Source organism: Nilaparvata lugens, unplaced genomic scaffold (assembly GCF_014356525.2).
Source record: "Nilaparvata lugens isolate BPH unplaced genomic scaffold, ASM1435652v1 scaffold6990, whole genome shotgun sequence".
In the NCBI taxonomy this organism is placed as follows: Eukaryota; Metazoa; Arthropoda; class Insecta; order Hemiptera; family Delphacidae; genus Nilaparvata; species Nilaparvata lugens.
Window position 1 is genome coordinate 3,143 of NW_024092739.1, and position 13,422 is coordinate 16,564.

General features: G+C 39.9%; 1 long non-coding RNA gene across 1 annotated transcript; it reads right to left on the reverse strand.

Moving 5' to 3' along the window:
* Window positions 1–325: 325 nt before the first annotated feature.
* On the reverse strand, window positions 326–12,177 carry LOC120356527. The gene is made up of 3 exons (XR_005574075.1): window positions 12,061–12,177; window positions 3,685–3,765; window positions 326–589 (listed from the first exon to the last, which is right to left on the reverse strand). It is a non-coding gene; the product is annotated as an uncharacterized LOC120356527 (long non-coding RNA).
* Between the last annotated feature and the right edge of the window lie 1,245 nt (window positions 12,178–13,422).

The window sequence follows — 13,422 nt, forward strand, 5'->3', positions numbered from 1 at the left end:
CACCTCTATTATGCTTTCTCATCTGAGCTTAGACCTTCTAACCTATTACAATGTGAGTTTTGAATTAGAGATGCTTCCTATGTATTTAATGGAGTCACTTTTACTCCCTAGGGAGTTTTTCAGTTTTTTACCACCGAGAGCGAAAAAGTGACACTTTAGTATTATGTTTCAGGGAGTAAAGTAAGTACTTTAGACAGTAGCTGGAGGAAAAATTGATTTAGACCTAGATTTATGGTTACAGAAATATCTCAAATTTCTAATTACCTCATTAATTCCTTCCTTCCAGCGGTCAAGGATGTATTCCACGATCAAAACTAACAAAACATTAGTATTAAATTAGACTTTATTTAATATTTCTCTTAACACATATATATTAATTTGCATCATATTTATATATCCTCTCAGTTATTAATATTCTTTCAGCTAGTTTTATGTATCAATCGGCCGGATCTAGCATCGGTGTGATGACCCCAGAGCTCAATGATAAAGTCATCAGTGAATCCAAAGTCCTCCAGGTCTGAGTTGTCAATGGCTTCGGCGAAGTCCATACTGTTCTGCTTGCCGTCCGCCTGTTCCCAGATTTGCGTCGCTGTCGGAACACACAACATGACGTCACAACAATATAGTCAACATGTCGTCACAGCAAAATAGTCAACATGTCGTCACAACAAAATTTTGATAGCACACAAGTATAAAAGAAAACATAAGTGGAATAAAATAATGAGTAGTAGAGAAGAAGAAAAAGCCAGAAGTAGCAGAAAAAGCCAAAGGAGAAGGAAAATACAAAAGAAAGCTAGCAGCAGAAGAGGAAGAAGAAGAAAAAGCCAGGCGAAGTGGAAGAAAATACGCCAGTAAGAAGTAGAATAAGCCAGAAAAAGAGAAAGAGTCTGAAGAATAATAAAGCAAGAAGAATAAGGAGAGAAAAAACCAGTAGAAATAGAAAACGCCAAAAGAAGTACAAGAGAAAGCTAGCAGAAGAAGTGAAAAGAAAAAGCTAAGAAGAGGAAGAAAAGCCAGGAGAAGTACAAGAGAAAGCTAGCAGAAGAAGAAAAAGAAAAAGCTTAAGAAAAAGAAAAAAAAAAGCTAAGAAGAGAGAAAGAAAAGCCAGGAGAAGTACAAGAGAAAGCTAGCAGAAGAAAAAGAAAAAAACTAAGAAGAGAAAGAAAAGCTAGGTGAAGTACAATAGAAAGCTAGCAGAAGAAGAAGAAAAAGAAAAAGCTAAGAAGAGAAAGAAAAGCCAGGAGAAGTACAAGAGAAAGCTAGCAGAAGGAAAAGCAGAAGTGGAATAAAATAATGGCCAGTAGAATAAGCCAGAAAAAGAAGAAGAGTCTGAAGAATAAGATAAAGCCAGCAGAAGAAGAAGAGAAGAAGAAGAAGAAGAAGAAGAAGAAGAAGAAGAAGAAGACGACGAAGAAGAAAAAGCCAGAAGAAGAAAACGCCATACGAAGGAGATGAAAGAGAAAAAGTAGAAGTAGAATAGAGCAAGAAAAATCAGAAAATTCAATGTTCGAAATTGTCAAAGTTTAACCTTCTCATGCAAGCCCATATTTATGTATATATACAGTATTTTTAGCAATCAGTGATGATTTAGTGAAGTATTCTTATTTAATTTGGTTTTTGGATTATTTAATTCTAAATTCCTAGTTTATAAATATTTGGAGTCAAAATTGGACAAAAATTGTGAAGTGTAAATTATATAACCTATTTTTGGACAATTTCTATCCAAATTGGGAAAGGAACAGTTCTGTGCTTTAAGCCTTTTGTTCTTTCCCCAATCATTCTTAGTTGAGAATGATATTGTAACCTATGTATCAATAAATAAATATGATTAGATGTATCAATTCGACACACCTAACAAAGTCAATGCAGAGTTGTTAACCGAGCTTGAGCTTTCTTAATAATGAAAATTATCAAATATCAAGTCATAATTGAATAGACTTAGAACGGTTGTCAAAAATCCACTTTAATTAATAAAAATTAAAAATTAATTTTTACAGGAGCATGCTTTCGTGTGTGCTCACACATCATCAGCTGTAAGTTACAGTAAAGTTACAGAAAGCATGCTCCTGTAAACAAATCAACATTCACACTACAAACTTAATTAAATATCAAGTCGTTGGAAGATTTAGGGAGCTTAATTATTTTTACGCAGCTCTCTTGATCCTGGTCCAGATGCTCAAATTTATCGTCAGTCTTGCATAATCATTCATTCAGTCATTGTACAAAACACTACAATCAAAAATAGTTATGCATGATCATTAATTCATTCATTCATTGTACAAAACACTAGAATCATAAAATAGTTATGACATTGGAGGGAAAACTAGGCTGAGCCTGTACTATTTCTAGATTCTATATTAGTAGTTCATTCATTCATTGTACAAAACACTACAATCATAAAATAGTTATGACATTGGAGGAAAAACTAGGCTGAGCCTGTACTATTTCTAGATTTCTATATGTACTAGATCATGCCAGATTTGGCAAATAAGTTTGAACATGTTTATTAGAAATGCTTAATTCTTTAATAATGAAGACAAATAATGTAAAGTTACTTGATCAGCTGTTTTAGCACACTTGAAATTTGGACAATATGAATGTCAACAATGCTTGTCATCGTCGACTGCGGAAATTTACGCATAAACGAAAATGCACCTTTAGTAGAGTTATTAACTTGAATTAGCTGCCATATTTTGGTAATTCAATACTATGGCTCAACTCACACTTACGCGACTCAGGTCGAGAAGAGACTCGACTCTAGTGGAGAGCATGTGTTTTCAAATGGTGACGTCACGGAGACTAGAGTCGACTGGTCTGAGTGTCACCATTTTGGAGCGAGTTGAGCCTTAAGCACTGACTTAGCAAATAACAGGAGAAAGCGAAAAACTCGTCTGAATCTAACATCGTGGATACCCCTAATGTTCCATTGTGAAATACAATAATCGTGAAGTATACTTATCTAAATAAAAAATAAGTTTTATTCAAACTTACTTGGATCGTGGGAAATAACCAGTCAATTTAGTCTAAGGGCCAGTTTCCGAGCTCGGGATTTAACTAAGTTTCTACACTTTAAACAGCGCAGTCAGGAAATGGCTTTCCGAAACGGGGCGTAGTCGTAGCCATAGTCAAAGTCACGTTAAATTAAACTTCGAAAAACTAGAAAATTGAACACAAATAAAATAAAGAGAAAATAGTGTAAAGTTCCAGCTACTTTGAATTATTTAGGAAGTTTCATTTCGTCAAGGAAAAAACGTTTCCAATTATAGAAATGATAAATGAAGATTTATTTTGCAGCAACTATTACTGCCCGTATTGGAAAGCCAATTTCTGACTCTTTTCAAAGTCTAGAGCTTATCTAAATCCCGAGCTCGGAAACCGGCCAAAAGTGTCGGTTGCACAAAAGCCGGTTGAATTTTAATCGAGGATTAAGTTCACAAGAACCAAAAAAAGCCTTCTTTCCGAAAAGCCTCTCCGATTTTTGTTCTCGTGAAATTATTCACGATTACAGTTTACCCGGAGTTTGTGCAACCGGTCCTAATTCGTCAGATCTGGCATGATCATGCAAGATTGACGATAAGTTTGAGCGTTGGAGCGTATAAAAATCACTGAGATATAACAAATTATAATGGGAATTTGAATAATTATAATGACTAGATTTTGAAAACAGAAAAGGACTCAACTTACCCAGCTCGCTGTCATAATTCCCATGAAGTTTTCAAGTAGCTGATTTATGTTATCAATACCAATCTGCATTGCTCCACTCGGCTGCAAACACAGAAAAAATGATAAAAAATCCAATATTCTACAATATAAAATAAAATCATCTTTTCGTGTAGCCTACACACTGGGACCAATAGTAGCTGCCGGGGGAACGCGGAATTGGAAATGTCTTGTACTTTTGAGTTCTGGACGTTTCCAATTCCGGTTCCCGCAGCAGCTAGTGTAAGCTATTATATTGTAAGCTGCGGCGGAACGCGGAATTGGAATGTCTTGTACTTTTGAGTTCTGGACGTTTCCAATCCGTGTTCCCGCAGCAGCTAGTGTAAGCTATTATTATTGTAAGCTGCGGCGGAACGCGGAATTGGAATGTCTTGTACTTTGAGTTCTGGACGTTTCCAATTCCGTGTTCCCGCAGCAGCTAGTGTAAGCTATTATTATTGTAAGCTGCGCGGAACGCGGAATTGGAATGTCTTGTACTTTTGAGTTCTGGACGTTTCCAATTCCGTGTTCCCGCAGCAGCTAGTGTAAGCTATTATTATTGTAAGCTGCGGCGGAACGCGGAATTGGAAATGTCTTGTACTTTTGAGTCTGGACGTTTCCAATTCCGTGTTCCCGCAGCAGCTAGTGTAAGCTTATTATTGTAAGCTGCGGCGGAACGCGGAATTGGAAATGTCTTGTACTTTTGAGTTCTGGACGTTTCCAATTCCGTGTTCCCGCAGCAGCTAGTGTAAGCTATTATTATTGTAAGCTGCGGCGGAACGCGGAATTGGAAATGTCTTGTACTTTTGAGTTCTGGACGTTTCCAATTCCGTGTTCCCGCAGCAGCTAGTGTAAGCTATTATTATTGTAAGCTGCGGCGGAACGCGGAATTGGAAATGTCTTGTACTTTTGAGTTCTGGACGTTTCCAATTCCGTGTTCCCGCAGCAGCTAGTGTAAGCTATTATTATTGTAAGCTGCGGCGGAACGCGGAATTGGAATGTCTTGTACTTTGAGTTCTGGACGTTTCCAATTCCGTGTTCCCGCAGCAGCTAGTGTAAGCTATTATTATTGTAAGCTGCGGCGGAACGCGGAATGGAAATGTCTTTACTTTTGAGTTCTGGACGTTTCCAATTCCGTGTTCCCGCAGCAGCTAGTGTAAGCTATATTATTGTAAGCTGCTACGGGAACGCGGAATTGGAAATGTCATGTACTTTGAGTTCTGGACGTTTCCAATTCCGTGTTCCCGCAGCAGCTAGTGTAAGCTATTATTATTGTAAGCTGCGGCGGAAAGCGGATTGGAAATGTCATGTACTTTTGAGTTCTGGACGTTTCCAATTCCGTGTTCCCGCGCAGCTAGGTAAGCTACTATTATGTAAGCTGCTACGGGAACGCGGAATTGGAAATGTCAGTACTTTTGAGTTCTGGACGTTTCCAATTCCGTGTTCCCGCAGCAGCTAGTGTAAGCTATTATTATTGTAAGCTGCGGCGGAACGCGGAATTGGAAATGTCATGTACTTTTGAGTTCTGGACGTTTCCAATTCCGTGTTCCCGCAGCAGCTAGTGTAAGTATTATTATTGTAAGCTGCGGCGGAACGCGAATTGGAAATGTCTTGTACTTTTGAGTTCTGGACGTTTCCAATTCCGTGTTCCCGCAGCAGTAGGTAAGCTATTATTATTGTAAGCTGCGGCGGAACGCGGAATTGGAAATGTCTTGTACTTTTGAGTCTGGACGTTTCCAATTCCGTGTTCCCGCAGCAGCTAGTGTAAGCTATTATTATTGTAAGCTGCGGCGGAACGCGGAATGGGAATGTCTTGTACTTTTGAGTTCTGGACGTTTCCAATCCGTGTTCCCGCAGCAGCTAGTGTAAGCTATTATTATTGTAAGCTGCGGCGGAACGCGGAATGGAAATGTCTTGTACTTTGAGTTCTGGACGTTTCCAATTCCGTGTTCCCGCAGCAGCTAGTGTAAGCTATTATTATTGTAAGCTGCGGCGGAACGCGGAATTGGAATGTCTTGTACTTTTGAGTTCTGGACGTTTCCAATTCCGTGTTCCCGCAGCAGCTAGTGTAAGCTATATTATTGTAAGCTGCGGCGGAACGCGGAATTGGAAAGTCTTGTACTTTGAGTTCTGGACTTTCCAATTCCGTGTTCCCGCAGCAGCTAGTGTAAGCTTATTATTGTAAGCTGCGGCGGAACGCGGAATTGGAAATGTCTTGTACTTTTGAGTTCTGGACGTTTCCAATTCCGTGTTCCCGCAGCAGCTAGTGTAAGCTATTATTATTGTAAGCTGCGGCGGAACGCGGAATTGGAAATGTCTTGTACTTTTGAGTTCTGGACGTTTCCAATTCCGTGTTCCCGCAGCAGCTAGTGTAAGCTATTATTATTGTAAGCTGCGGCGGAACGCGGAATTGGAAATGTCTTGTACTTTTGAGTTCTGGACGTTTCCAATTCCGTGTTCCCGCAGCAGCTAGTGTAAGCTATTATTATTGTAAGCTGCGGCGGAACGCGGAATTGGAATGTCTTGTACTTTGAGTTCTGGACGTTTCCAATTCCGTGTTCCCGCAGCAGCTAGTGTAAGCTATTATTATTGTAAGCTGCGGCGGAACGCGGAATGGAAATGTCTTTACTTTTGAGTTCTGGACGTTTCCAATTCCGTGTTCCCGCAGCAGCTAGTGTAAGCTATATTATTGTAAGCTGCTACGGGAACGCGGAATTGGAAATGTCATGTACTTTGAGTTCTGGACGTTTCCAATTCCGTGTTCCCGCAGCAGCTAGTGTAAGCTATTATTATTGTAAGCTGCGGCGGAAAGCGGATTGGAAATGTCATGTACTTTTGAGTTCTGGACGTTTCCAATTCCGTGTTCCCGCGCAGCTAGGTAAGCTACTATTATGTAAGCTGCTACGGGAACGCGGAATTGGAAATGTCAGTACTTTTGAGTTCTGGACGTTTCCAATTCCGTGTTCCCGCAGCAGCTAGTGTAAGCTATTATTATTGTAAGCTGCGGCGGAACGCGGAATTGGAAATGTCATGTACTTTTGAGTTCTGGACGTTTCCAATTCCGTGTTCCCGCAGCAGCTAGTGTAAGTATTATTATTGTAAGCTGCGGCGGAACGCGAATTGGAAATGTCTTGTACTTTGAGTTCTGGACGTTTCCAATCCGTGTTCCCGCAGCAGCTAGGTAAGCTACTATTATTGTAAGCTGCTACGGGAACGCGGAATTGGAAATGTCATGTACTTTGAGTTCTGGACGTTTCCATTCCGTGTTCCCGCAGCAGCTAGTGTAAGCTATTATTATTGTAAGCTGCAGCGGAACGCGGAATGGAAATGTCATGTACTTTTGAGTTCTGGACGTTTCAATTCCGTGTTCCCGCAGCAGCTAGTGTAAGCTACTATTATTGTAAGCTGCTACGGGAACGCGGAATTGGAAATGTCATGTACTTTGAGTTCTGGACGTTTCAATTCCGTGTTCCCGCAGCAGCTAGTGTAGCTATTATTATTGTAAGCTGCGGCGAACGCGGAATTGGAAATGTCTGTACTTTTGAGTTCTGGACGTTTCCAATTCCGTGTTCCCGCAGCAGCTAGTGTAAGCTATTATTATGTAAGCTGCGGCGGAACGCGGAATGGAAATGTCTTGTACTTTGAGTTCTGGACGTTTCCATTCCGTGTTCCCGCAGCAGCTAGTGTAGCTACTATTATTGTAAGCTGCTACGGGAACGCGGAATTGGAAATGTCATGTACTTTTGAGTTCTGGACGTTTCAATTCCGTGTTCCCGCAGCAGCTAGTGTAAGCTATTATTGTAAGCTGCAGCGGAACGCGGAATTGGAAATGTCATGTACTTTGAGTTCTGGACGTTTCAATTCCGTGTTCCCGCAGCAGCTAGTGTAAGCTACTATTATTGTAAGCTGCAGCGGAACGCGGAATTGGAAAGGTCATGTACTTTTGAGTTCTGGACGTTTCCAATCCGTGTTCCCGCAGCAGCTAGTGTAAGCTACTATATTGTAAGCTGCAGCGGAACGCGGAATTGGAAATGTCATGTACTTTGAGTTCTGGACGTTTCCAATTCCGTGTTCCCGCAGCAGCTAGTGTAAGCTATTATTATTGTAAGCTGCGGCGGAACGCGGAATTGGAAATGTCATGTACTTTTGAGTTCTGGACGTTTCCAATTCCGTGTTCCCGCAGCAGCTAGTGTAAGCTATTATATTGTAAGCTGCGGCGGAACGCGGAATTGGAAATGTCTTGTACTTTTGAGTTCTGGACGTTTCCATTCCGTGTTCCCGCAGCAGCTAGTGTAAGCTATATTATTGTAAGCTGCTACGGGAACGCGGAATTGGAAATGTCATGTACTTTTGAGTTCTGGACGTTTCCAATTCCGTGTTCCCGCAGCAGCTAGTGTAAGCTATTATTATTGTAAGCTGCAGCGGAACGCGGAATTGGAAATGTCATGTACTTTGGAGTTCTGGACGTTTCCAATTCCGTGTTCCCGCAGCAGCTAGTGTAAGCTACTATTATTGTAAGCTGCAGCGGAACGCGGAATTGGAAAGTCATGTACTTTTGAGTTCTGGACGTTTCCAATCCGTGTTCCGCAGCAGCTAGTGTAAGCTACTATATTGTAAGCTGCAGCGGAACGCGGAATTGGAAATGTCATGTACTTTGAGTTCTGGACGTTTCCATTCCGTGTTCCGCAGCAGCTAGTGTAAGCTACTATTTGTAAGCTGCAGCGGAACGCGGAATTGGAAATGTCATGTACTTTTGAGTTCTGGACGTTCAATTCCGTGTTCCCGCAGCAGCTAGTGTAAGCTATTATTATTGTAAGCTGCGGCGGAACGCGGAATTGGAAATGTCTTTCTTTTGAGTTCTGGACGTTTCCAATTCCGTGTTCCCGCAGCAGCTAGTGTAAGCTATTATTATTGTAAGCTGCGGCGGAACGCGGAATTGGAAATGTCTTGTACTTTTGAGTTCTGGACGTTCCAATTCCGTGTTCCCGCAGCAGCTAGTGTAAGCTTTTATGTAAGCTGCGGCGGAACGCGGAATTGGAAATGTCTTGTACTTTTGAGTTCTGGACGTTTCCAATTCCGTTCCCGCAGCGCTAGTGTAAGCTATTATTATTGTAAGCTGCGGCGGAACGCGGAATTGGAAATGTCTTGTACTTTTGAGTCTGGACGTTTCCAATCGTGTTCCCGCAGCAGTAGTTAAGATATTATTGTAAGCTGCGGCGGAACGCGGAATTGAAATGTCTTGTACTTTTGAGTTCTGGACGTTTCCAATTCCGTGTTCCCGCAGCAGCTAGTGTAAGCTACTATTATTGTAAGCTGCTACGGGACGCGGAATTGGAAATGTCATGTACTTTTGAGTTCTGGACGTTTCCAATTCCGTGTTCCCGCAGCAGCTAGTGTAAGCTATTATATTGTAAGCTGCGGCGGAACGCGGAATTGGAAATGTCATGTACTTTTGAGTTCTGGACGTTCCAATCCGTGTTCCCGCAGCAGCTAGTGTAAGCTACTATTTGTAAGCTGCTACGGGAACGCGGAATTGGAAATGTCATGTACTTTTGAGTTCTGGACGTTTCCAATTCCGTGTTCCCGCAGCAGCTAGTGTAAGCTATTATTATTGTAAGCTGCAGCGGAACGCGGAATTGGAATGTCATGTACTTTTGAGTTCTGGACGTTTCCAATTCCGTGTTCCCGCAGCAGCTAGTGTAAGCTACTATTATTGTAAGCTGCAGCGGAACGCGGAATTGAAATGTCATGTACTTTTGAGTTTGGACGTTTCCAATTCCGGTTCCGCAGGCTAGTGTAAGCTACTTTATTGTAAGCTGCAGCGGAACGCGGAATTGGAAATGTCATGTACTTTTGAGTCTGGACGTTTCCAATTCCGTGTTCCCGCAGCAGCTAGTGTAAGCTACTATTATTGTAAGCTGCAGCGGACGCGGAATTGGAAATGTCATGTACTTTTGAGTTCTGGACGTTTCCAATTCCGTGTTCCCGCAGCAGCTAGGTAAGCTATTATTATTGTAAGCTGCGGCGGAACGCGGAATTGGAAATGTCTTGTACTTTTGAGTTCTGACGTTTCCAATTCCGTGTCCGCAGCAGCTAGTGTAAGCTATTATTATTGTAAGCTGCGGCGGAACGCGGAATGGAAATGTCTTGTACTTTTGAGTTCTGGACGTTTCCAATTCCGTGTTCCGCAGCAGCTAGTGTAAGCTATTATATTGTAAGCTGCGGCGGAACGCGGAATTGGAATGTCTTGTACTTTTGAGTTCTGGACGTTTCAATTCCGTGTTCCCGCAGTAGTGTAAGCTACTATTATTGTAAGCTGCTACGGGAACGCGGAATGGAAATGTCATGTACTTTTGAGTTCTGGACGTTTCCAATTCGTGTTCCCGCAGCAGCTAGTGTAAGCTATTATTATTGTAAGCTGCGGCGGAACGCGGAATTGGAAATGTCATGTACTTTTGAGTTCTGGACGTTTCCAATTCCGTGTTCCCGCAGCAGCTAGTGTAAGCTACTATTATTGTAAGCTGCGGCGGAACGCGGAATTGGAAATGTCATGTACTTTTGAGTTCTGGACGTTTCAATTCCGTGTTCCGCAGCAGCTAGTGTAAGCTATTATTATTGTAAGCTGCGGCGGAACGCGGAATTGGAAATGTCATGTACTTTTGAGTTCTGGACGTTTCTAATTTCGTGTTCCCGTAGCAGCTAGTGTAAGCTACTATTATTGTAAGCTGCGGCGGAACGCGGAATTAGAAATTTCATGTAGATTAGAGTTTTAGAAATTGATAATTTCACGGTCCCGCGGCAGCTAGTGGAAGTTACTATTGTCCCTGTGTGCAGCGTACTTTTATGAGATACATAGCATGTAATGATGCTAGAAAGTCTCCCCTATACAAGGTTCAAAGAGTTTAGAACTTCAATAACCTGATAAAGAAAAAGGACAAATTAATGTTAATGGTGATTATGAGTAATCAGCCAGAATACAAATTTCAAAATCAGAAACCTTAAAAAAATTTCATGAAGCCCCACCACATTCGCTGAAGGTCTGATGTTGGTGAATAATAGTGCTCCAAAGAATTGTAGGCCAGAACCATTCATTGAAGAGAGAAAGGGATATTTCCAGCAGCTATTATGAGAAGATTAAGTTTGTACATGAATCACAGTGATATATATTATATATGGTGAGAATATACTAATCCGATTAAATTATATTTTTCCTACAGATACCTTGAAAGTGACCATTTGTGCAACGATTGCAGGCCGCAAAGAATCACTTTCCGCACTAGTGCGCAAAAGTAGTACATTGTGTACTCCAGATTTGCAGCATGACAACGCAAAATAGCTAGTAGGTTATATGGAGCACCAGTGCAGCAAAATCAAAATTAAGTTGGTAACACTCATAATGAGGACCACGTTATAATGTCAGTGGAGAACAGAGTGGTCTTGCCATTATGTGCCTTCATTATAGTCATTCAATGCTTAGGCCTACATAGCATAAACCCCCTTCAAGCAGTTACATAAACTTTCAATTGAATTACTAATCATTATAATTCAATTTTAAATAAATCAAGGTTTTTATTAATAATAAAAATTACACAGAAAAATTTGATGGATTTCAGGGAATTTACCCATAATTACCCACTTTTCATATTCAATGGTAACTGTAGGAAAAATTTAATGTGAAATACGTGCGCAAGTTCGTTTGCTGCACTTGAGAAACCATTCTGCCCTCGCCTACGGCTCCCCGGGCGTAAACGTTTCTTTCGGTGCAGAAAACTGTCACTTTGCGCACTAGTTGCACAAATAACTATTTCAGAGTCTTACCACTATGTAGCTATAGACAGAGGTGCTCATGATTGCTGTATTTAACATATAGTTCACATTCAAAATAAACATAAGCATTTCAAGTTGAGTTCCGAATGTATTTCACTCCTGTTTGCAGACAAATTTTTCTCAAAAAACGTATTGTATTCAATGATCTGTATTATCTTCGTGTAACGGAATTTGTTATGTAAGTGCTATCATTGAATAAAACCTGTTTGATTTTTTTCAGCTCGACCATGGATTGATTCACTTGGAGCTTTTTGTTGGTGAGGCCAAATGTCGACTTGCAAAAGATGTCTCTGAGAGTAATTAAGAGTAAGATTGTCATTGAATAAAACTTGATCTGGTTTTTTTCCAGCTTGAAATGGATTGATTCACCTGGAGGCTTTTTGTTGATGAGGCGAATGTCGACTTCCAAATAGATGTCTCTGAGAGTATAAGAGTAAGAAATTAATAATTGATAGGTAATTATTAATAATTATGAGGTATCTAGTAATTGATCAATCAGTATTGATAAATGAATTATTTGGGGAAATGACTCACCTCTTCTTGTATCTGGCATTTTCCGTTAGCCTTGAATCGTAGAGTTTCTTTCCTGTGCCATAACCTGGTTTCTTGCCTTTCCTGGGGTTACTTCGCGCTTCAATGTTTGCTGCAAAAAGAGAAGAAAAAATTATAATAGAATCTATTTTATAGTTCCATAATGCAATACAATAATCGAGATATGAATTTGAAATATATATTACAATAATGTGACATTCCAAGGGGAAACTCTTCACGTGAGATTCAGGTTATAAAGAAAGACGAAAAGATAGGACGGCAAAGTTGCCGTACTTTCTTTTTCGAACACCTTCTATAGTAGATAGTTGTGATTCAAGTCATTCCGGTAAATCTGGTTAATATTCATTATTGATACAATGATACACAATTGGTATATTTCTGGACTCGGAATTTGTTCAAGTGAAGCAACATAACCTACCTTGTAGACATTGGCTTACTACTATCAAAATTGGAAAGGGGGCAGTTTTTGGGCTAGGCCTGTTGATCCTTCCTAATCATGTATTTGATTTGTGCATTGTTAAATATAAATAAATCAATAAATGAATAATAAATAATAAATATAATAAATAAATGATAAATAAATAAATAATAAATAAATAATAAATAAATAAATAAATAAATAAATAAATAAATAAATAAATAATAAATAAATGAATAAATAAATAATAAATAATAAATAAATAAATAAATAATAGTCCTTAAAATGATTGAGGGGGAGGACTCACACAGGCCCAGCCCAAAAATGTCCTCCCAAAAATTTCATATTCATACACTAGCCCAGAAAGTGGGTTATGTTTCATCAATAGTTGATTTTTGCATTATATTGGAATCGATTACATCTTGAAAATATTATATTCACCGATAAAATAATATGTTTTCATGATTTAACAATGCATTTTTATAATTTGAGATAAAACTTCTGGCAGTTCATTATATTTCTCCTCAACCTACTAATGATTTGGAACCAGTGCGGAGTTGGAAAAGGATGGAGCTATCTGCTTTGTCTAACGCAGACATGATAGCAAACCAATCTTAATCAGATGCTAACTTTATAATGTGAACCTCACTATAGATCATACTTTCAACATGAGACAACTAATCACATCCATAAATCTTCTATATATATAAAAGCGTAATGGCACCCAAAAACGTTCAAATTTGGTAGGTCTGTTCAGTTGGCCCTTTAGAGACGCACTGAGAACAGATTTGGAAAAATTTCCGATACGCCCAAATCTGCGTTTTCAGCGTTTTTTTCAACTTCAACAAGAACAAATGAACAGAAAATGTTCAAATTTAGCACAGAAGCTCAGCTAGAGTGTATATGTTGTGTTAGAAAGAATTTGA